We start from the raw sequence: 25,226 nt of genomic DNA, 5'->3' as shown, positions 1-25,226 counted from the left end.
GAACTAGAAAATGTATATTTTGTTCCTAGCATTTCCAGAAACATCATTTCAATCTCATGTTTAGAGATGAATGGTTTCTCTTTTGTAATAAAGGACAATAGATGTTCTATATACAAAAATGAATTATATTATGGATCTTCATATATGATGAATGGTTTTTATATACTGGAAATGGACAAACCCGTGTTTAATATCAATAACAAACGACTCAAAACATCACATGAAAGCACGACTTACATGTGGCATTGTCGCCTTGGTCATATAAATGAGAAACGCATCAAGAAGTTACATAAAAATGGACTTCTTGGTAAATTTGATTTGGAATCAATTGACACATGCGAATCTTGTATACGAGGTAAAATGACCAAAGCGCCTTTCTCCAAAAAGGGCGAAAGGGCAAGTGACTTATTAGGTCTAATACACACGGATGTATGTGGACCTATGAGTACTTGTACAAGAAATGGTTTTTCTTACTTTATCACATTTACTGATGATTACAGTAGATACGGTTATGTCTACTTGATGAGACATAAGTCTGAATCTTTTGACAAGTTCAAAGAATTCAAGACTGGAGTAGAAAATCAATTGAACAAATGTATTAAGGCTCTACGATCTGACCGTGGAGGCGAATACTTGAGTTTTGAGTTTAAAGAGTACTTAAAGGAATGTGGGATAGTCTCACAGCTCACACCTCCGGGGGCACCGCAGTGGAACGGTGTTTCTGTTCGCACAGAATATATGCTACAAAGTTTCAGTATAGCAAGCTATACCTTTTAAACCTTTGTTACACTCTGTCAAATCAGATAGCAAGTGTACTATCCTATCGATGAGTATGCTCAGGTATCGATCCACAGGGACGGAAGAAAATAACCGGACTTATCCTAAAGTTACTTAAAATTCTAGAAGTGAGAGAAATTGATTTGGTTTAGTTCTAACAATTCTAATGATTTATGACAAGTTTAAAAAAAGCAATAAAAAGAATTAAAGTTGTTTTCAATTAATAAAAAGGCGTTTCCAGGGTTCAGATTTCATTTCTGTTCAGTCCCGAGGCATACGGCCCGTATGGCTTCCCATACGGCCCGTAGGGGACCCCGAGTTAATGCTGCAGCTACTGTTTTCTGTGTTGATACTAATGTTTAGGGTTTCTATCAACCAGATCTAGATACCTAACCTCAACTTTCGCATTTTGGCCTAGTACCCGATTACCGGACTCAAATACTTCCCTCTTAGATGCGTTAAACCTCAACTTTCGCATTTTGGCCTAATTTATCTAAGTTACTTGTTGGTTTACTAAAAGTATCCAAGGACTTTCGCCTCAAGGAAAGTTTCACCTTTCGGGTACTCCTTGGTTTAACCCTACTTCATATACTTTATTCAGTTGGATTAAATGTCATAGACTTGGCTCCTAACACTTAGATGTGCGCATTCATCTAACGGGATGACTAATCAATTCAAGCAAGCACAAATAAAGCAATCAAAATACTACTCAACAAGGTAAAAACAAAGCATTCAACACAAAATCCAAGTAGCATGCAAACAAAACCAAACTAGAAACTACATCTTAGCCCTAGAAACAAAGTAAATTAGCTACTCATGTTCCTAAGATAACACAAATAACAGAAAATAAAAGAGTTCATGACAAAACAGTGGAAAATCTGAAGATCCGTTGCAAACTCGCGTTTTTCCCTTCTCTTCTTCCTCTCCTCCTCTTGTCTTTTGCTCCAAGAAAGGTTGTCCAAGTTCCAGTGGTGAATCCCCCTTTTTTTGGTGAGGAAATATCTCATTTAATGCCCTGGATCGCGTGTGCAGAGGCTTCCTTTTCGGCCTCCTTGATTTCAGCTGATTTCAGATCCTGCTGGATTTTTCCGATTTAGCACCCTACGGCCCGTAGGGGACCCCATACGGCCCGTAGGTCTGTGTTTTGTCTTGGAGACTATGTGCCTCTGTTGTGGAATCTTCTGTGTGGTTGGGCAGATCCTGTACGGCCCGTAGGGTATGTCATACAGGCCGTATGAAAAATTGTCAGATCCAGTTTTTTCGCCCTTTTTCCTGCAAAATACCAAACAAAACATAGCAGTACCACATTTCTTCGAAATATAAGTAAAAAGTCCACATTTATAGGCTTTAAAACACAGGTTTAAGTACAAATTAGGGCTATAAATTAGACATAATATGGAGATATCAAATTCCCCCAAGCTTGAACTTTGCTTGTCCTCAAGCAAAAATTCTAACTTAGGTGTGATTCTGGTTGTTGGACTTACCTAAATGCAAGTTAATCTACTAAGAGGAAAATTTGCATGGTCTTTCGTTCGTTAGAAACCTATTAGAGTCATTTTGGATAGTGATTTGGTTTCTTTTGGTCCATTTTGATTCACCCCACAATTCAATCAATCAAAACCCCATATTCAAGAATGTATTGCTATTTGTAAGCACCAAGTAATCAAACGCATCAATAGTTCATTTTCTACCAAGTTTATGCCCTCATTTGTAGTGATTTGTTTTTCTTTGATACCCCCCCCAAGCTTGGAACAAGCTTAGGTCAGAAAGTCGCGGACTACATGTGTTGACATGTGCAAAGATTTTTTTTTTATTTTTTTGGGAGACGAGCTCAAAGGCGCCCTTAATGGACTTATTGCCAGTACTCTTATTTTCTCCATCTTTTTTTTTTTTTTTTTTTATATATATATATATATTTTAATTTGTTTGCACATATCATGAATACACATATCCAATGGTATTCTCTCATACCAATGGATATCCCAACCTTTCTATTATTTTCAAATCTCATTTCTCTATTTTTACAAGGCACAGTTCGGTTTTAAATGCTTTCTTGGTACAATTCAATTCTCAGCTCTACAAAGTCCCAAAACAAACTATCATATACAGTTCTTTCAACCAAATGTGTGGTTACTTCCAATTTCACAAATTCAACCATCTCTCAATCAAAATTTCTCAATTTGGTCCCTAATTCACGCAATTCACACAAATTAATCCTCGAAACATGCAAACACAAAAACAAAAAGAACAAAACTACATGCAACTAAACAAATCAACTAATCACCCCCCCAAGCTTAGTCTGAGCATTGTCCTCAATGCTTCAAGACATGCAAGCAAGTAAACTAAGATAAAAAGATAAAAGCTGGGGTAGTGAAAACAAACCTGATCAGTAGTCATAGGAGGGGTCGAAGCGCCAGTCACGAAACTGGTCCTCAATGTCACCAAGGCGCTGAGCATAATCAAACATGTGGCCACTGATCTCATCCAAGCGCTCGCCGTGAATGTCCGTCTGCTGCTGGATAGCTGTGATGTGACGGCCCTGCTCCAGCTGAGTATCCCTGATGTCCCTCATGATGGAGTAGATATCCCTAAGAGTAGGGTCAGCCAGGTGTGGGGGTGCAGACTGTGATGGTGGTGGCTGGGTAGAAGAGCTGGGTGCATCAGAGGTCGGTGGTGGAGGAGCTGTGATCAACCAGGTGGATGGGTCATGTGGTGAGATGGAGGGGCCAAATGGTAACCTGCGTGAGGCACCATTCTCAAAGCGCCAATCATAGAGGTCCTGGTGACCCGCTGGGCCACGGGAGATAGAGAGGAATAGGCCCTGGCGGTAGCTGTCAGCATCCATAATGGTGGGACCGGTGCATGGCTCTCTACCTGGTATTGCTCCCAATCCAAGCTTTCGCTTGATGAGTTCTACATAGGCCCCCATCTTAATCTTGCCACCGCTCTTCTTGTTGTCTCGCTGCTGGATCCAGTGCTGGACCATGAAAAGGGCCAAGTCCGGATACTCGGGGTCTGGACGGAGCATAGTGTCCATAAGCATGAGATCACATGTGTTGGCGCGGTTCAGAGTCTCTCCTCGCGCAAAGATGGTAGAAGCGAGGGCGCGCTGGATGATACGGAGAACGGGGTGGGGGATGAAGCGGGCTCGGTATTCTGAACTGGCTGATCTAGGGCAGCCGGTGATCATGCCCCAGAAGGTATCCCTATCCCACCCCTCACGGAAACTGAGAGTGTCAGTAGTGGGCTCTCTAACGAAACTGAACCACTCGCGAAGAGTAGGAAAATAGACTCGGTGAGTTCTATTGCACAGCCGGAATTTGATAAAGGGGACATCTTGATTGTCCCTCTTAAGCTCGAGAGAAGAGAGAAATTCCTTTGTGTCCATTGCGTAGGCTGGGAGGCGGAGGTTCCAAAAATCCATGCCAAATCCAATCCCAGCAGTGAGGAGGACGAAATCATCCTCCACTCCAAAACTGTGGAGTGTGTCCAGGTTTACCATTGCTGTGTTCTCAAACTTCTTCTTTTGGAGATTGATGAAGTTTTCGTACATCCGACGAGTGGGCATCTCAAAATACCGTTCCGTGAAGCGGTTGGATCGGTCGGTGTATTCCCCAGAGTATGTTTGATCAGAGCCAGAGTCATATGGCTCAGGGACTGGATGGGGTGGTGGTGGTGGTGTGCGGTCTTGGCGGCTCTTTCTGCGGTGTTCGCTAGACATAGCTGTCAGGTACCTCTGGTACGGCCTGTAAGGTTGTGGGTACGGCCTGTAAGGTTATGGTAGACTTGGTTGGTCTCGGCAGGGATTGTCTACGGGCTGTAAGGGTTGGTGTACAGGCCGTAGGGTCTTGGTGGTTTTTGTTGGGGTTTGGGTTTCGACTGGTGGATTGACAGTGGTGGCCGAGAGATCGGAGGAGAAGGTGGAAAAACAAAGAAAAATGGTAGAAAATGAGTAAAAATAGAAAAGGAGAAAGCTAAGGGTGCTTACCTTGGAGAAGAAGGAGGGGAGGCGGCCGGCGGGTGAGTGTGGTGGAAAAAATGGCGAGAGAGAGACGGCGGCGGTCGGGTCAGCGTGGAGAACAGCGCGGGTCCTTTCTGCAGTGGCGAGATCGGGCGGCTAGTGGCGGAGGCGAGCGGAGGAGAAGGTGGCGGCGGCTAGGGTTTAGGGGTACGGCTTCTCGTGCGGCCCGTAGGAGGAAGACGACAAGGTGGGGTTTGGTGGGTCAGGGTTTGTCGGGTACTGTCAGGAGGGGGGTATAAAAAGGTAGACGGGTGAGTTGGAGGGACGCGAAGAGAGAGAGTCGCGACTCTTGGGTGTCCGCGCCGAATGGATGCCCTACGGCCTGTAAGGAAACTGGTACGGGCCGTATGAACGCCCAGAATTGTATTTTTCTCCTATCTGATCTGGTTTGAAAGATAACTAAAAATCAAAGAATCAGAATTAAACTAATACGAAATTAAACATGCAAAAACTGAAACTAAAATAAAAGAAATGACTAAACAAAATAAAAATAAATTAAAAAGTGCTTGGGTTGCCTCCCAAGAAGCGCTTGTTTTAGGTCCTTAGCTAGACCACCTTGCAAATTAAGTTTCAATCGGAGCGGGGTCAGAAAGAAACTGAACGCTCCGCTCATTCATCAGGTGGTCAGCAACGTAATGCTTGAGGCGCTGACCATTCACCTTGAAGGTACCACTTTCCGTGCTCCAGATATCGACTGCTCCAAAAGGATACACTTTCTTCACTTGAAATGGGCCGGACCACCTTGACTTGAGTTTACCTGGAAAAATTCTCAATCTAGAATTAAACAAAAGTACAAGATCTCCCTCTTTGAATTGGCGAGGCGAAATGCGTTGGTCATGCAATCGCTTCGTCTTTTCCTTGTAAAACCTAGCATTCTCATACGCATGCAGCCTCATTTCCTCCAACTCATGTAAGTCGAGGACACGTTTTTCTCCAGCTGCAAGTAGGTCCATGTTGATTGCTCTTGTGGCCCAGAATGCCTTGTGCTCAATTTCAACAGGGAGGTGGCACGACTTTCCATACACCAGCTTATAAGGACTCATGCCAATTGGTGTCTTGAATGCAGTGCGGTAGGCCCAAAGTGCATCATGCAGCTTGAAAGCCCAATCCTTCCTTGTCCTTGCCACCGTTTTCTCTAAAATCGACTTGATTTCCCTGTTAGAAATCTCGGCTTGGCCATTAGTTTGAGGATGGTAAGAAGTGGATACCTTATGAGTCACCCCATGTCGGCTCAAGAGACTGTTGAATTGTCGATTGACGAAGTGCTTGCCTCCGTCACTGATAACAGCTCGAGGTACCCCGAAACGAGGGAAAATGATCTCATTGAAAAGCCTTTTCACAGAATTCGAGTCAGCCTTGCGGCATGCCATTGCCTCTACCCACTTCGACACATAGTCTACTGCCACCAAAATATACTCATTCCCTCGAGAGGAAGGGAATGGACCCATGAAATCAATGCCCCAAACATCAAAAATCTCTACCTCTAGGATAAAGTTGAGAGGCATTTCACTTCGTCTCGTCATGTTTTCGGTTCTTTGGCACCTGTCACAAGCTAGAACAAAAGATCTTGCATCTTTGAAAAGAGAGGGCCAAAAGAAACCAGATTGTAATACCTTGGCAGTAGTCTTGGAGTATGAAGAGTGTCCTCCATAAGGGGATGAGTGGCAATGTGCAAGAATAGAACTTGTTTCCTCGTGTGGAACACAGCGTCGGTATATGCCATCAATTCCAATCTTGAAGAGGTAGGGCTCATCCCAAAAGTAGTACTTGGCATCAGACTTGAGTTTCTTCTTCTGCTGGTGGGACATTGTGCCAGGCAAATCTCCAGAGACCAGGTAATTCGCGATGTCGGCATACCAGGGAGTTTGCTGTTTGCTCTGGTTGGTCTGCGTACGGCCTGTATGGAAGTGCGTACGGGCCGTATGCTGAATCATACAGACCGTATGAACTTCTGTACGGCCTGTATGGATGTCCTCCAGGTCAGAACTGAATGCGAGGAGCTGTTCATCGGGGAATGAGTCATTGATCGGGAGTTCGATTGTGGTGTCCTCTTCCCAACGAAGCCGGGACAGATGATCCGCCACAGAGTTCTCGACTCCTTTCTTATCTCTTACCTCAAGATCAAACTCCTGCAAAAGAAGAATCCATCTTATTAGCCTTGGTTTTGCATCTTTTTTAGTCAAAAGGTACCTTAGTGCAGCATGATCGGTGTAGACCACTATCTTCGAGCCCACCAAATATGATCTGAATTTGTCAAGGGCGAAAACAATGGCGAGAAGCTCCTTCTCGGTTGTGGTGTAGTTCATTTGGGCCGGATCTAACACCTTGCTAGCATAATAGATAGCACATGGCTTCTTGTCCTTCCGCTGCCCCAGAACTGCCCCAACTGCATAGTCACTTGCATCGCACATCAACTCAAACGGTAGTGACCAATCGGGTGGCTGTAAGATAGGTGCAGAGATAAGGGCTTCCTTTAAACTGCAAAAAGACTTGACACAATCATCATTAAAAACAAAATCAGAATCTTTAATAAGTAGATTGGTTAATGGTTTCGCAATTTTCGAGAAATCCTTTATGAAACGGCGATAAAAACCTGCATGTCCGAGAAAACTTCGAACCCCCTTGACATTTGTTGGGATTTCGAGTTTCTCAATTACCTCAATTTTTGCTTTGTCAACCTCAATCCCCCTTGAGGTGACAACATGTCCCAAGACTACTCCTTCTTGAACCATGAAATGACATTTTTCCCAATTGAGGATTAAATTCACTTCTTCACATCTCTGCAAAATCTTACACAAATTAGCCAAACAAGAATCAAAACAAGTACCATATACAGAAAAATCATCCATAAAAATTTCAACTTCCTTCTCAATAAAATTAGAAAAAATAGCCATCATGGCTCTCTGAAAAGTCGCAGGTGCATTGCAAAGACCAAAGGGCATTTTACGGTATGCATAGGTACCGTATGGGCATGTGAATGTGGTCTTCTCTTGGTCCTGCGGATGAATGGGAATCTGAAAGAAACCTGAATAACCATCAAGATAACAGAAATATGAGTGATTAGCAAGCCTTTCAAGGAGTTGATCAACAAATGGCAAGGGAAAGTGATCTTTGCGTGTAGCCGCGTTGAGCTTCCGGTAGTCAATGCACATCCTCCAACCGGTTGCAACGCGTGTTTGGATCATCTCATCTTTTTCATTCTTCACCACTGTTGCTCCTCCTTTCTTGGGAACCACATGGACGGGGCTCACCCATTTGCTGTCAGAAATCGGGTAGATAATACCTGCTTCATAAAGTTTTAAAATTTCTTTCTTTACTACCTCTTTCAGATTTGGGTTGAGCCGTCTTTGGTGTTCAACTGAAGGCTTGTGGTCATCCTCTAGCAAGATCCTGTGTGTGCAAATGGTTGGATCGATCCCCTTCAAGTCCTTGATAGAATATCCAATCGCGCCTTTGTGGGTTCTCAACTTCTCCATGAGCTTGGCGGTTTGGTCAGGGGTCAATCCTGCATTTACAATAACAGGACATTTCTTTTCTGAATCAAGGAATTCATACCTGAGAGAGGCTGGGAGAGGTTTTAATTCGGGAGTGATCTGCTCTGTCTGGCTGGTCGTACGGTCCGTATGATCTGGGTACGGGCCGTATGCTTCAGCTTCAGGTTGAGCCTTCGTTTCCTTCTCAATCTCTAGCTTCTCTGTTTGAAATTCCTCTGGTCTACGGCCCGTATGATCTGGGTACGGCCCGTATGGATATCCTTCCAGACAGACAGGTGCTGCGTCTGCCGTGTAAATCGTCTCAAGCTCGCTTGTTTTATCCTGCAAATCAGATAAAAAATCGAAATGATACCTTAGCGAGTTGTCGACTTGCTCCAGAAAATTCTCTTCAACCAATTCATCAACCACATCGATCATATAACACGATTCGGGTTGAGCGGGGTACTTCATTGCTCGGTCGATTTGAAAGTGAACTTTCTCATCTCCGATGTTCAAGGTTAAAGTCTCATTTTTCACATCAATCAGCGCCCCAGCGGTCCTCAAAAATGGTCGTCCCAAAATGATAGGGACCTCCTTGTCTTCCTCCATTTCCATCACAACAAAATCACCGGGCACATAGAACTTACCGACTTGCACCGGTACGTCTTCCACTATGCCAAGTGGTAGTCTCACCGAAGAATCCGCAAGTTGTAAGGTCATTCGTGTGGGTCTAAGCTCGCCCATACCCAGTCGTTCGAAGATAGTTCGCGGCATGAGACTCACACTAGCCCCCAAATCACACAAAGCTCGTCGGATGGTGGCCTTGCCAATCGTGCATGGAATAGAGAACTTACCCGGATCTTCCAATTTCGGTGGAAGTTCACTCCTCAGTATAGCACTGCACTGTTCAGTCAATTTCACCGTCTCACGCCCCCCCAAGCTTCGTTTATTGGATAGGATGTCCTTGAGAAACTTAGCGTAGGTGGGCATTTGGGTCAATGCCTCGGTGAATGGAATTGTAATGTGCAATTGCTTCATAACTTCAATAAACTTGAAGAACTGTTCATTGAGTCGGGTTTCTGCTAATCTCTGTGGGAATGGAACTGGTGGCCGGTAGGGCGGTGGCTTCTCGGTCACCTTCTTTTTCTGCTTGTCAGCTTCATCTGGTACGGGCCGTACGGGTCTGGTACGGGCCGTATGGTCTGTCTCTTCATTCACAATTTCAATCGGATCAGATACTGGCTGCTCAGAAATCTCAGGGGTTGTCTCTACGGGCCGTACTGGATTCATACGGGCCGTAGGTTCGGCTTCTGGCTCGACAGGCATGGTTGGTCCTTGGTACTGTGTCCCACTTCGCAATGTCACTGCCTTAGCCTCTTCCCTGGGGTTAATCTCTGGTTGGCCTGGTAGCATTCCAGGTTGTGGTGGTGCGGTTTGGCTCCCATTTTGAGGTTTGTTTTGGGCGGCCAAACTAGCCAACTGAGCGTTGATTGCTTGCATCTGTTCGAAGAGCATTTGATTCATCTTCCCTTGCTCATGCATAAAGTTCTCCACAGCAGGGGTAACATAGGGTTTAGATGGTCCTGAGTATGGTGCACGGTTGTTCGAGTTATTGAATGCAGCATTGTTGTAGAAGTTGCGGTTGTTATTGTTGCTGCCAGAAGGGTTGTTATTGAAGTGTGGGGGGTTGCTTTGCTTCCACCTCCAGTTCTGTTGTTCAATCGGGTCCTTAGAATAGGTTCGGGTGAAAGGAGGTTTTGGGAAGTAAGATGGCTCATTGTTGAGAGAATTCACTTGCTCGGGCTCTTCATCTCTTTGCGCAAGCGGACAATTCTCATACTCGTGTCTATCATCCCCACACATAACACAAGGTTGTGGTTGCTGATTACCAAGCGCTTTGACACTCATCTTGTCAAAAGCCTTCTGCATGGCATCCATCTTGGCGGTGAGAGCGGTGATCTGATCGACCTCAATTCGGCCTCCTCCAGTTCCTCGAGTGCTCCCTCGACCGGACCATTGTTGGTTAGTTGCCATATTGTCAATTAAATTCATTGCCTCGGTAGCCTCTCGATCCATGAGAGCTCCACCTGCAACTGCATCAACAGAAGTACGAGTGGTATCAGTTAAACCAGAATAAAAAGACTGAACAAGTAACCATTCGGGAATACCGTGATGTGGACAAGAGTATTGTAATTCCCTAAACCTTTCCCAGGCCTCATTCAGTGGTTCATCAAACCTTTGTCTGAAACTGGTCAGTTGGGTCCTAATCTCGGCAGTTCTTTTATGGGGGAAAAATCTGGTCAAAAACAGTTTGGACAGTTCCCTCCAAGTTGTAATTGAATCCCTTGGTAGTGACCCTAACCATTTCTTGGCTTTATCCCTAAGAGTGAAAGGAAATAAAGCAAGCCTAATGTAATCAGCTGTTGCGCCATTAATTTTAATGGTGGCACAACACTCAAGAAAAGTTTGAACATGGGCATGTGGATCTTCATGATCCATGCCATGGAATGTGTTTTGCTGGACGATGTTGACAACACCCGGATTGAAGTTAGGCTGGTTGCCAGCAATCCTTGGCAATCGGATTGCTCCTCTAACATCTTCAGCTCTCGGGACATTAAACTCTCGCAATGTCCTGGGCGCATAGTCTGCTCCTTCATCATCAGAGAACTGGTCCTGGACGGGAGGGTCCTGGATGGGTGGATCCTGAACGGGTGGATCAGTGATGGGTGGATTAACTCCGCCGTTATTCATTGTGTCCTGTTCTAGGTCTGTCTGGCCTCTGTTGTCGGCTGGTACGGGCCGTATGAATCTCCTACGGGCCGTACGGAGAGGTGACAGATGCGGTGGTGCTGGAACAAATGAGTTGGAAGTCTCCCCTTTGCTTCTGAGTTGATAGTGGTTCTTGGGCAGTGACCCTTCCAGTATGTTCCTGCAAAGATAGAAAAAGAAAAATTTTAATTTAAATCTAGAATCAAGCAAAAATAAGAAAAAGTCTAAAATTTTCTTTGCCGTTCCCCGGCAACGGCGCCAAAAACTTGTTCGCACAGAATATATGCTACAAAGTTTCAGTATAGCAAGCTATACCTTTTAAACCTTTGTTACACTCTGTCAAATCAGATAGCAAGTGTACTATCCTATCGATGAGTATGCTCAGGTATCGATCCACAGGGACGGAAGAAAATAACCGGACTTATCCTAAAGTTACTTAAAATTCTAGAAGTGAGAGAAATTGATTTGGTTTAGTTCTAACAATTCTAATGATTTATGACAAGTTTAAAAAAAGCAATAAAAAAAATTAAAGTTGTTTTCAATTAATAAAAAGGCGTTTCCAGGGTTCAGATTTCATTTCTGTTCAGCCCCGAGGCATACGGCCCGTATGGCTTCCCATACGGCCCGTAGGGGACCCCGAGTTAATGCTGCAGCTACTGTTTTCTGTGTTGATACTAATGTTTAGGGTTTCTATCAACCAGATCTAGATACCTAACCTCAACTTTCGCATTTTGGCCTAGTACCCGATTACCGGACTCAAATACTTCCCTCTTAGATGCGTTAAACCTCAACTTTCGCATTTTGGCCTAATTTATCTAAGTTACTTGTTGGTTTACTAAAAGTATCCAAGGACTTTCGCCTCAAGGAAAGTTTCACCTTTCGGGTACTCCTTGGTTTAACCCTACTTCATATACTTTATTCAGTTGGATTAAATGTCATAGACTTGGCTCCTAACACTTAGATGTGCGCATTCATCTAACGGGATGACTAATCAATTCAAGCAAGCACAAATAAAGCAATCAAAATACTACTCAACAAGGTAAAAACAAAGCATTCAACACAAAATCCAAGTAGCATGCAAACAAAACCAAACTAGAAACTACATCTTAGCCCTAGAAACAAAGTAAATTAGCTACTCATGTTCCTAAGATAACACAAATAACAGAAAATAAAAGAGTTCATGACAAAACAGTGGAAAATCTGAAGATCCGTTGCAAACTCGCGTTTTTCCCTTCTCTTCTTCCTCTCCTCCTCTTGTCTTTTGCTCCAAGAAAGGTTGTCCAAGTTCCAGTGGTGAATCCCCCTTTTTTTGGTGAGGAAATATCTCATTTAATGCCCTGGATCGCGTGTGCAGAGGCTTCCTTTTCGGCCTCCTTGATTTCAGCTGATTTCAGATCCTGCTGGATTTTTCCGATTTAGCACCCTACGGCCCGTAGGGGACCCCATACGGCCCGTAGGTCTGTGTTTTGTCTTGGAGACTATGTGCCTCTGTTGTGGAATCTTCTGTGTGGTTGGGCAGATCCTGTACGGCCCGTAGGGTATGTCATACAGGCCGTATGAAAAATTGTCAGATCCAGTTTTTTCGCCCTTTTTCCTGCAAAATACCAAACAAAACATAGCAGTACCACATTTCTTCGAAATATAAGTAAAAAGTCCACATTTATAGGCTTTAAAACACAGGTTTAAGTACAAATTAGGGCTATAAATTAGACATAATATGGAGATATCAGTTTCTGAGAGACGGAATCGAACTCTGTTAGACATGGTTCGTTCCATGATGAGTGAAGCCACCCTTCCGAAATCGTTCTGGGGGCACGCACTAGAAACTGCTGCACGAACAATAAACATGGTTCCATCCAAGTCAGTAGAAAAGACTCCATACGAGTTATGGTTTGGGAAAATCCCAACTATGTCTTATCTTAAAATTTGGGGTTGCGAAGTATTTGTCAAACGTCCGACGTCTGGCAAACTTGATCCCAAAGCTGACAAATGCTTTTTCGTAGGGTATCCTAAGGAAACGAAAGGATATTACTTCTATTACCAATCCGAGAACAAAATAGTTGTTGCTCGTCATGGTATATTTTTGGAGAACGAGTTTCTCGCAAAAGGAAGTAGTGGGAGTAATGTAATACTTGAAGAAATTCAAGATACATCACATAATACAATATCTGAACCAGATCAGATTAACCCACCTCTTGATACTTCGGCTGATGAGCATCTGGAAGTTCCAAATCCACAAGTAGCTTTGGATGAGGTTCTAGTCCCGAGCTCAAGTACTTCAACGCAAGTTGAAGTAGAACTGGATCCGCAAACAGTTGTGGATCAAGTTCAACAGCCCGAAGAACGAGTACTACGTAGGTCAACAAGAGTAGTCCATGCACCTGAAAGGTACTTGGGACTGCACGAGATCTCATCCTATGACACTGAAGATCCTTTGACCTATGCGGAAGCAATGGATAGGCCCGACTCTGATAAATGGCTGGAGGCCATGAGATCCGAAATACAGTCCATGTATGACAACACGGTCTGGAACCTAGTTGTACCACCTGATGGGATAAAACCCATAGCTAACAAGTGGGTTTTCAAAATAAAAACAGACATGGATGGTAAGATGACTGTATACAAAGCACGGCTAGTAGCGAAAGGTTTCAAACAGATTCTCGGTGTAGATTATGATGAAACTTTTTCGCCCGTGGCTATGTTTAAGTCAATTCGGATACTCCTAGCAATTGCCGCATTTCATGATTATGAAATATGGCAAATGGATGTCAAAACCGCCTTCTTAAATGGAAATTTAGAAGAGGATGTGTACATGACACAGCCTGAGGGTTTTGAGGATTCAAAGAATGCTGGGAAGGTGTGCAAGCTTCTTAAATCCATTTATGGACTGAAGCATGCATCACGGAGTTGGAATCTTCGATTTGGCGAAGAAGTCAAAAGCTTGACTTCATCAGATGCGAAGAAGAATCTTATGTATACAGAAAAACTAGTGGGAGTGTCATCGCTTTTCTTATCCTATATGTAGATGACATACTACTAATGGGAAATGATATTCCTCTTTTGCAACAAGCCAAGTCTTCGTTGAAGAAAGTCTTTTCAATGAAGGACTTGGGCGAGGCTGTCTATATATTAGGCATAAAGATCTACCGAGATAGATCAAATAGACTTATAGGTTTAAGTCAAAGCACGTACATTGACAAAGTGCTGAATCGGTTCAGCATGCAGGATTCTAAGAGAGGATTCCTGCCAATGTCTCATGGTGTTCAGCTAAGCAAGACTCAGTGTCCTTTGACTACTGATGAGCGAAGCAATATGAGTAGAGTACCATACGCTTCGGCTATTGGCTCTATCATGTACGCCATGTTGTGCACTCGCCCTGATGTCTCGTACGCTTTGAGTGTGACGAGTAGATATCAGGCTAATCTAGGCAAAGAGCACTGGATTGCTGCAAAGAATATCCTTAAGTACTTAAGAAGAACTAAGGATATGTTTCTCGTCTATGGTGGTGATTCCGAGCTTGTGATTAGTGGTTACACTGACAAAGTGCTGAATCAGTTCAGCATACAGGATTCTAAGAGAGAATTCCTGCCAGTGGATCATGGTACACAGCTTAGCAAGACTCAGTATCTTTCGACAACTGATGAGCAAAGCACTATGAGTAGAGTACCATACGCTTCGGCTATTGGCTCTATCATAAACACCATGTTGTGCACTCGCCCTGATGTCTCGTACGCTTTGAGTGTGACGAGTAGATATCAGGCTAATCCAGGCATAAAACACTGGAATGCTGTAAAGAATATCCTTAAGTTCTTGAGGAGAACTAAGGATATGTTTCTTGTTTACGACGTTATCACCTAAGATTGTAAACATAATAAGATGTTTATAATTAATTATAAAAGATATAATTAATATAAAGGTGATGTAAAGATATGCAAAAATTGACACAATCAGCAAAACAGCTAATCCACTCACAAAACCTCTTCCCAAGCCAAGCACGAGATGCTTAATGCTTCTATGAGTCTGGAACACATAGAAGATTGGCTGTGAGATTTTCTCATGATCTACGAGATCTTAGAGAATATAGAGTTTTGTATATAAGTAGGGCCTACGATGATTGGCTCCTAGCTTAAGTGGGAGATTGTTAGTTTGTAATAATCTAGAAGTCAATAATACGATAAATTAATCATAAAGCTTTGTTCATGAATTGAATGTTTATTTATATATCATTTTGTTGCCTTGAGTATTATTGCATTTATGGATCATTTCGAGTTCATGACTGAAATTGTGAAACTCCATAATATAGATGATATATACTCTTAAAAGGTCACTGACCAAGGTAATTAGCAGGAACACTAATTACCGCTATAAGGTTAGTATGTGGATTAAAAGATGGTTAAGTTTTACAAACCACCTGACACGAGATGTCATTTTAATCACATAGATACATGTTCTAGGAACATGGTATTTGACAGACCCCGAATGAAACATTAAATAGAATTGTGTTCGTGTCATTAATGTTTTCATTCAGTGTCAAAGTTCTACAGTATGAGGTATTTATCGTTCCCACTAAGAAATATATATGAGTAAGTGTTATCTAACGCTGTCCGTAAAAAGCAGCCATAACGGTAGCATTTCCATATATATAACTTAGCTGAGGAAGTGATAGTCTGCCAAGAATACTACTTGTCCCTCGTATCTCTATACGAGCTATAGCATCACTGGGCCCCTTGATAGAGTTAGATTATCTGCATGCGGTATAATTACAAGAGTAATTATATTTGATAATCTACTCAAGATCAAGAAAAGATACAGTTAACAAGGATGACACATATCTACCTTAAAACTGATCTGATAGCTATGAGACAGAAGAACTGACACAAGTAAATTGTTTACTGGATCGTGATATTGTACAGTACAGCATCATCTGTGTAATTGGATGGTCATGATGTGTTGCCAGATGCCACCCATGACTAACAGAAGTTAAAACAGTTTTAACTCTGTTTACCAACATAACACAGATCCTATTGGGTCACACCATATAGGAGCTACTCGGAGAATCTTACTGATTAATTATAAATTGATTATAATTAATATTAAGATGGTTATAATTAATTATACGTGATATAATTAAATTATAAATGTCATTTAGAATGACAAGCAAAAACAATGGTTAATTTATAAACGTACACGTTACGTTGTATAAAAGTTACCGAACAATAACCGAAAAGAAATATAATTGTACATGACAATTATATATATATGATTTGGAATTTTAATTGTTAATTATGGATTTGAATTATGGGTTTAAAAGCCCAAAATAATCAAAGCCTTAATTAAAATTAAAGGCCCAAAGTCAAAGCCCAAAATCAAAGCCTTTTACTATTCATGCCTTAATGGGCCAAGGGCAAAAATGGTCATTTCACACCTATGCCACCTTGCATGACACCTTAGGGGTGTAGAAACATGGAGAAGAGTGTGGAAGGGTGTGGAAGGGGTATTTTGGTCTTTTCACATATTAAAGGATGAGGTGTCAAGGGCTTTTGGTAAATAGATTTGTTTTGAGGGGTATTTTGGTCTTTTGCGAACCTCCTCAAAACACTATAAATAGAGGGGTGAGGGTAGAGAGAAAATTTGCTAATTCACATGTTAATCTGATTACTTTGTTAATCGATTTTTCTCTCTTCCCTGATTTCAGTTATTACGAGATTCGGAAAAATATATTTTTGCAAACTCTGCGGTATTTCGTGTTTTGCTTTTTAAGTGAAACTGAATAACTTGGAGTCTTAAATATATTTAATCTGTCCCTATTTCGGTGAATAGTGTTTCTGCAGAATTCTGCGGTTTACGGTATTTCTGGCAGAAGAAGTAAATCGCTCTCCGGTTAGTCCTGGTGGATAACCAATAGAAGTATCACACATGTGATACTGCGAGTCGATTCCATCCCTGGTGAGGCTCTACTCGCTCGGTCTGCATTCCAACTAAGATTTGGAATCAAGGTATAAATTGTTATATTAATCTATTTAATTTGTAAATAGATTTAATGCTTTAGGAAATCAATTATGGAGTAGATCTGTAAATAGGATTAAACGAATCTTCTTGATTCATTTAATCCGTAGCTTAAGTTAGATGTAAAAATTTTTGTTTTACTCTTTCCGCAGCTTAAGCTAATTAAATGGGTTTGAACCGTTCCTCGAAACCCAACAGCTTCTACATGTGAAATTTTTAAACATTCGAATTAATTTAGTATAAAGTCAAGCGGTCAAAAAACGTTCGAAAATGAATGCACTAAAATTAATTTATTAACCTTCTAATTTTGACCGCTTGACTTTATACTAAATTAATTCGAATGTTTAAAAATTTCATATGTAGATGCATCACACGTAAGGTAGGCGGATTTCAACAGTTCGGATTCGTCATTTGAAATCAATTTTATAAGTTTTAGAGTTAAGCTCACCAAAACTTTGGTGAGCTTAAGAGCACCCTAGTTCTACTCTCTCTCTATATATATATAGTAAAGCTAGGGTGTGATGTGCTCACCAAGAGAGTTTGGTGAGCACAACTCCAAAAGTTCATCAGATCGACTTCAAACGCTGAATCCAAACCGTTGAAATCCATGTACTTCATGAGTGATGCATGTAACTCGAAACTTTCAAAATTTTGCATGTACATGCATCACTCATGAAGTACATGGATTTCAACAGTTTGGATTCGGCGTTTGAAGTCGATCCGATGAACTTTTGGAGTTGTGCTCACCAAACTTTCTTGGTAAACACATTACACCCTATCTTTACTCATATATATATATATATATAGGAATATGCTAGCATGCTATGCATAGCATAGAGCCCTTCCATGCAACGCTTTGGATTTTGACTTTTCAAAATCCTAACGGTCGATCCGAACCGTTCATCTTGTTCTCCATATTAATATGTATTTGGAGACCAAATTTTACATTTTTTGGAATTTTTTTACTATTTCTTTAGATTTATTGAAAATTGTTGTTTTTTTATGGTCCAGATTTGCTGAAAACAGCGATTTTCAATAAATCTAAAGAAATAGTAAAAAAATTCTAAAAAATGTAAAATTTGGTCCCCAAACACATATTAATATGGAGAACAAGATGAACGGTTCGGATCGACCGTTAGGATTTTGAAAAGTCTAAATCCAAGGCGTTGCATGGAGGGGCTCTATGCTAGCATATTCCTATATATATATATATATATATATATATATATATATAGAGAGAGAGATGGGCTATGGTGCATTGCAATGCATAGGTCATGGTGTGCATTGGACCATAAATCACCGATTCAAAGTCCAAATGACCGATCCAAACCGTTCATCCTGTTCTCCATATTAATATGTGCTTGGAGATCAAATTTTACATTTTTTGTAATTTTTTTACTATTTATTAAGACACTTTGAAAATCGTTGATCCAACGGTGGCTTCTGATTTTACTGTTCCAAACAGTCACCGTTGGATCAGCGATTTTCAAAATGGCTTAATAAATAGTAAAAAAATTCCAAAAAATGTAAAATTTGGTCTCCAAGCACATATTAATATGGAGAACAAGATGAACGGTTTGGATCGGTCATTTGGACTTTGAATCGGTGATTTATGGTCCAATGCACACCATGGCCTATGCATTGCAATGCACCATAGCCCATCTCATATATATATATATATATATAGGTTGGCTACTATGCTTATATAAGCATATCCCCACATATGCTTATAACTCATTTTTGCGTTTTCAATGTCCAAATGGTCGATTCGAACCGTTCATCTTGTTCTCCATATTATTAATATGTGCTTGGAGACCAAATTTTACATTTTTCTAAATTTTTTTGCTATTTATTAAGCCACTTTAAAAATCGCTGATCCGATGGTCCATAAATTTTTACTGTTTTTTTACTGTTCACATCAAAACAACAATTTTCAAAAATGCTTAATAAATAGTAAAAAAATTCCAAAAAATGTAAAATTTGGTCTCCAAGCACATTTCAATATGGATTAAACATCTAACGGTTCAGATCGGTCGTTTGGACATTGGAAACGCAAAAATGAGTTATAAGCATATGTGGGGATATGCTTATATAAGCATAGTAGCCAACCTATATATATATATATATATATATATATATATATATATATATAGAGTTTGGCTAAGATCAAAGTGGTAGTTCCTGAGCTTTGGTGCTACCAATTCGTTTTTCAATTTTCAAAATTCAAAACGTCGATCCGAACCGTTCAAGTTGTTCTCTATATTAAATTGTGCTTGGAGACCAAATTTTACATGTTTCTGAATTGTTTTACTATTTATTAAGCCACTTTGAAAATCGCTAATCCAACGGTGGCTTAACAAAACAGTAAAATCATAAGCCACCGTTGGATCAGATGTTTTCAAAGTGACTTAATAAATAGTACAAAAATTCAGAAAAATGTAAAATTTGGTCTCCAAGCACAATTTAATATGAAGAACAACTTGAACGGTTCGGATCGTCGTTTTGAACTTTAAAAATTGAAAAACGAATTGGTAGCACCAAAGCTCAGGAACTACCACTTTGATCTTAGCCAACCTCTATATATATATATATATATAGATTGGCTAATATCAAAACGTTTGTTCCTAGACTCAGGAACAAACGGTTCGGTTCTCCAATTTGCAAAGTCCAAACAGTCGATCCAAACCGTTAGATATTCAATCTATATTAAAATGTGCTTGGAGATCAAATTTTACATGTTTTGGAATTTTTTTCTATTTATTAAGATGGTTTGAAATCGTTATTTCCAGTGGTGCAGAATTTTAATAAAAACAACGATTTTCAAACCATCTTAATAAATAGCAAAAAAAATTCTAAAAATGTAAAATTTGGTCTCCAAACACATTTTAATATAGATTGAATATCTAATGGTTTGGATCGACTGTTTGGACTTTGAAAATTGGAGAACCGAACTGTTTGTTCCTGAGTCCAAGAACAAACATTTTGATATTAGCCAATCTCTCTCTATATATATATATAGAGAGAGAGAGAGGTTGGCTAAGATCAAAGTGATAGCTCCTGAGCTTTGGTGTTACCAATTCGTTTTTCAATTTTCAAAGTTCAAAATGTCAATCCGAACTATTCAAGTTGATCTCTATAGTAAAATGTGCTTGGAGACCAAATTTTACATTTTTCTGAATTTTTTTACAATTTATTAAGCCACTTTGAAAATCGCTGATCCAATGGTGGCTTAACAAAACAGTAAAATCAGAAGCCACCGTTGGATCAGCGATTTTCAAAGTGGCTTAATAAATAGTAGAAAAATTCAAAAAAATATAAAATTTGGTCTCCAAGCACATTTTAATATAGAGATCAACTTGAACGGTTTGGATCGATATTTTGAACTTAGAAAATTGAAAAACAAATTGGTAGCACTAAAGCTCAGGAACTACCACTTTGATCTTAGCCAACCTCTATATATATATAGAGGAGGGTTCAAATGCCTCCATTTTTTGTGCCTCCATCATGCCTCCATTTTTAAAAACTTTAATAACTCAAAATTTAAATCTTAAAATTCAAAATAAAACTGTTGGATATAAACGACATCATTTTATTTATGCATGTGTAAAAAATTTTGGCAATTCAACTTTGTTTTGGTTGTCATCTTGAGCTTGTAAAAATGTATACTAATGTGGATAATCTCTAGACGTTGATTTTTCAACTTATTGATTCATATAAAAGCAAAATCAAAATGTGACAATTTTTTATGAGCACATAGAGAAAATAACATAGATCACATCTAACAGTTTTATTTTGACGCTTAAGTTTAAAACTTTGAGTTATTTAAGTTTTTAAAAATGGAGGCATTTGAACCCTCCTCATATATATATATATATATATAGATGGGCTACGGTGAGTTGCGAAGTAAAACGCGTTTCTACTTCACGCCGTATTTTTATTTTGAAAGTCCAAATGACCGATCCGAACCGTTAGATGTTTAATCAATATTGAAATGTGCTTGGAGACCAAATTTTACATTTTTTGGAATTTTTTTACTATTTATTAAGCATGTTTGAAAATTGTTGTTTTGCTGTGAATAGTAAAAAACAATAAAATTTTCTGGACCATCAGATCAGCGACTTTCAAAATTGCTTAATAAATAGTAAAAAAAATTCCAAAAAATGTAAAATTTGGTCTCCAAGCACATTTCAATATGGAGAACAAGATGAACGGTTCGGATCGACGTTTTGAACTTTAGAATCGCAAAATATGAGCGTGAAGTAAAATAGTCACTTTACTTCGCAACTCACCGTAGCCCATCTCTCTCTCTCTCTATATATATATATAGAGAGAGAGAGAGAGAGAGAGTGGCTAATATGCATTCGGTTACATATGGACCGAAGTGCTTACGTTCCAAATTTGATTTTTTAAAATCCAAACGGTCGATCTGAACCGTTCATCTTGTTCTCCATATTAATATGTGCTTGGAGACCAAATTTTATATTTTTCTGAATTTTTTTACTATTTATTAAATATTTTACAAAATTGTTGATCCAACGGTGGCTGCTGATTTTACTGTTTTGTTAAGCTACCGTTGGATCAACAATTTTGTAAAATACTTAATAAATAGTAAAACAATTCAGAAAAATATATAATTTGGTCTCCAAGCACATATTAATATGGAGAACAAGATGAACGGTTCATATCGACCGTTTGGATTTTGAAAAATCAAATTTGGACCGTAAGCACTTCGGTCCATATGCAACCGAATGCATATTAGCCACTATATATATATATATATATATATATATATATTTGATTCGATCTTTTGTGGTTGTGGACAGTGAATTTATGTGTAGAAATTGGATTAAAAAAATAATTCACAATTCATAAAGTTAAAACGTTAATTTTAACATAAATATTTATTAAATAAATTTTGTATATTCAAAATATATTTCTAACAATCTCCACAAAACTCAAAATTTAATAAAAAATAAAAAAAATAAACTAAAACATATATATAAATATTTATGCTATCATTATTTACACTATGCATTGGGCAAAATGTTTTGATTTCGCTTAGTGTCAATAATTTCAGTCTAATGAGATCGGAGTGAACCAGGTCTTGAATAACAATTCATTTTATTAGAACTTACATTTTACACACACAGTACAGAAAACTACATCGCGGTTGTGCGTTTGAGGTCATGCACATTAACTTGATTTTTTCATGAGAATATTCCACGGGTTGCCTAAACTCAGTAGTTGTGGCCTTGTACGGTCATTCTCATATAGAAGAGTTCCCTCCAGGATATGTGTAGAGTCACATCTCGCGAATTACTGACTTGGGACTCATCTTATTATAGTACATAGAAGCACCGATCACTATAGGGATGGGTTTGGAACGAAAGTTTCATATCTAAAATATTCTTGTGCTCCTTGGCCAACCTATCTGCTTGTTCTTACCCATCAAACCCCCTTCAGGGGATCGCCCATCACAGAGGTTAGATTCCCACACCAGATTGGCCCATTAGGCTAAATCTCACCCCTCTCGATGACTCGAGGACTTTCATCCTATATACACAAGGATTTTAATTTTTAGTCCATCATCAACACATGTCAATAAATTATCATTTATTGTTCGAGCATGCAAGTATTTTTTTTATTATTTGTAAAAAAAAACTTGCAAAATAATATTCACCAAATAATTATAATTAGAAATAATTATTTCAAAAATATATCATTAATTTTGTAGCATTATGTGACATAAAATTAATCACACATACTTTAGGATAAAATATATGAGCTAATAACAATAGTATTTTTCAATAGAATGTCAAAATCGTGCATTTTAATACAATCAAAGTAATTTAAGACATGCATTCTAATACAAACAGAGTAATTTAAGATATCAGGATAGATCAAGCATAGTATATCTCAATAAATTTTTATCACTTCATATCATGATATATGATAATTTAAATTCTCATATTTTCTACAATATACGAGAAAACTATAATGTAATCTCATTTAATACATATTAGACATAATCATAATCAAATATATATTAGTTATCATAATCAATTAAATGAGTACATTTTATTTCACACCCCCACATTTCATTTTCTTATTAAACTTTATCATAATTTCTTATAAAATTAAAATTAAGGACATATATTCAATATTTATGCCATACATATCGTAGGGTTAATTTAATATTTCTATAACATTTTAATCCCCACAATTTACTTATAATAAATCATTCTATTATTTTATGAAACTCATAATCAACAATGTGCAATTAAAAGTTAGTTAATACATTTATGACTTTCATGCCATATATGACTTAGGATAGGTTTATAAATATTTTAATAAACATTCGAACCCTCATATTATTTTGTTATATATCAAATAATAAGATTGACATCTTATGAATCATGTATGCTAATTAGTCACCATGATTAATTGATTAAAATGAACCTCAATCAATAAAATTGATCACAATTATTTTAATTATTATTTTTAATTATACCCCCACATTTCTCTTTCTTCTTATATCAAATAATATTAAATATTTTCAATTTACTTTAGTTATAATAAAATATCTCACCTGACAACAAAATATTAAATATTTTGATTTATTATTATATTTATAAAATTGAAATCCTACATATTTATCAGATTTATTTTATATAGATGTCATGAATTATTTTTATTTAATCTGAAAATAAAACTGACATATTCATTTATTTGGCAAACTAAACCCTTCATATGCTTTAATGCTTTAATGCTTTAAAATTTAATGCTTTAATGATATAATGCTCTAGAAACTAACAATAAGATCGCCCAGTAAAAGTATAAATATCAGACAACTTTAATGCTTTAAAATAAGTGAATGTCTTCAATGATATCGTAAATGGACCACTACTTAAACTTACAAGGAAACATTTTATTCTTAATAATTAGCTGCGAGAACCAAACAAAAGGAAACGAATACAGAGTGTAAGAAGAAAACAATGGCAGCCTTCGCCAAGCTTTCAAAAAAGAAGCAAGAGAATACATGAAAGACTTGCATTTAACGTTCCTTTATTTCAGCCTTTTTGTCAGCTAGCGTTTGATTCATCATCGGCAAATGAAGTTGCTGGTAAAATTTCACCTTCCTGTCCCGAGAACAATATGTCAAAAAATAATTCAAATGGGTAAAAATCAAATTCATAATGAAAACATGATCAGTGAAAAGACACTGGAGCACTTTGGATTGTAGTCCTGTTATTTTACTGCTCCTTTTGCAAACCTGTAGACATTGGAGCACCCAATCCTTTCACCCCCACAATTCGCCAACCCTATAATCTTTGGGAAACAGTGATTTTGTAGCTATCTAAAAAAATATTTTCTTAAAATATGAAGTTTGGTCTCCAAACACATTTAATATGGAGATCATGTTGAGTGGCTCGGATCGACAGTTTGAAATTTAAAAATGAAAGTAACAATGTGATCGAGGCACAATTGAGACATGAAAAACATGAGGCATGTGAACCCTACTCACTGTGGAGATATGAATTTAATTAAGCTGAATGACCAAAATTGGATATAGATTAAACCTAGTAACCTTCTTATTTTTTTTTTTTATGTGTGTCTTGTCTGTTTGTCACTTTCTAGAAAAATTGAAAGAGAAATTTGTTACATGTTCTTACCTCATCACCAGCAGAGGATTGAAGTATACTATCAGACACAGTTGATGGATTCGAGTGATGACATCAACTCATTAAGTCTTCCTCCAGAAGTGTCCCAATTTGAAATAACTTAAGAAACATGAGACAAAAGCACAAAATAAGACAATCATGGCTTCTAAAAGTTTACTTCATTCAATGTTTACTTTACATGTGCTTTTCTTTTTACGACCAAATGACATACGACAAACATGAGATCATAGTCACAGAAGTGAGATCTGACAAGCTATCGTTGCGAACAATTAACCACCATTCAATTAGCTCACTTATTACAATACAATTTGCTTATATTAAAGAAGACAATTGTAAGTCACTTGAAGAAAACTTTAACCTGTTTCTCGTATCTTGTTAGTTCATGCAAGCATTCGGATATTTCAGCAAAACTGCCAATGTCACCTTCTCCAGACCCAATGATAATATTATTGCACTGTTATCACCTTCTGTTAAGTTGTTATTGTTGAGATATTGTAT

At 38.7% G+C, this 25,226-nt stretch overlaps 1 long non-coding RNA gene across 1 annotated transcript in view; it reads right to left on the bottom strand.

Moving 5' to 3' along the window:
* The window catches only part of LOC144575884 (uncharacterized), a 41,577-nt gene extending 16,598 nt beyond the window's left edge, over positions 1-24,979 (bottom strand). The window contains exons 1-2 of the long non-coding RNA XR_013518545.1: positions 24,720-24,979; positions 24,182-24,368 (exon numbers count right to left, since the gene is read on the bottom strand). This is a non-coding gene — a long non-coding RNA (uncharacterized LOC144575884). The remainder of the gene's footprint in view (positions 1-24,181; positions 24,369-24,719) is intronic.
* Positions 24,980-25,226: the final 247 nt, after the last annotated feature.

Source organism: Carex rostrata, chromosome 24 (assembly GCF_964058835.1).
Source record: "Carex rostrata chromosome 24, lpCarRost1.2, whole genome shotgun sequence".
In the NCBI taxonomy this organism is placed as follows: Eukaryota; Viridiplantae; Streptophyta; class Magnoliopsida; order Poales; family Cyperaceae; genus Carex; species Carex rostrata.
Note: the sequence above shows the minus strand (reverse complement) of the source record. Positions and strands in the feature narration are given on the sequence as shown.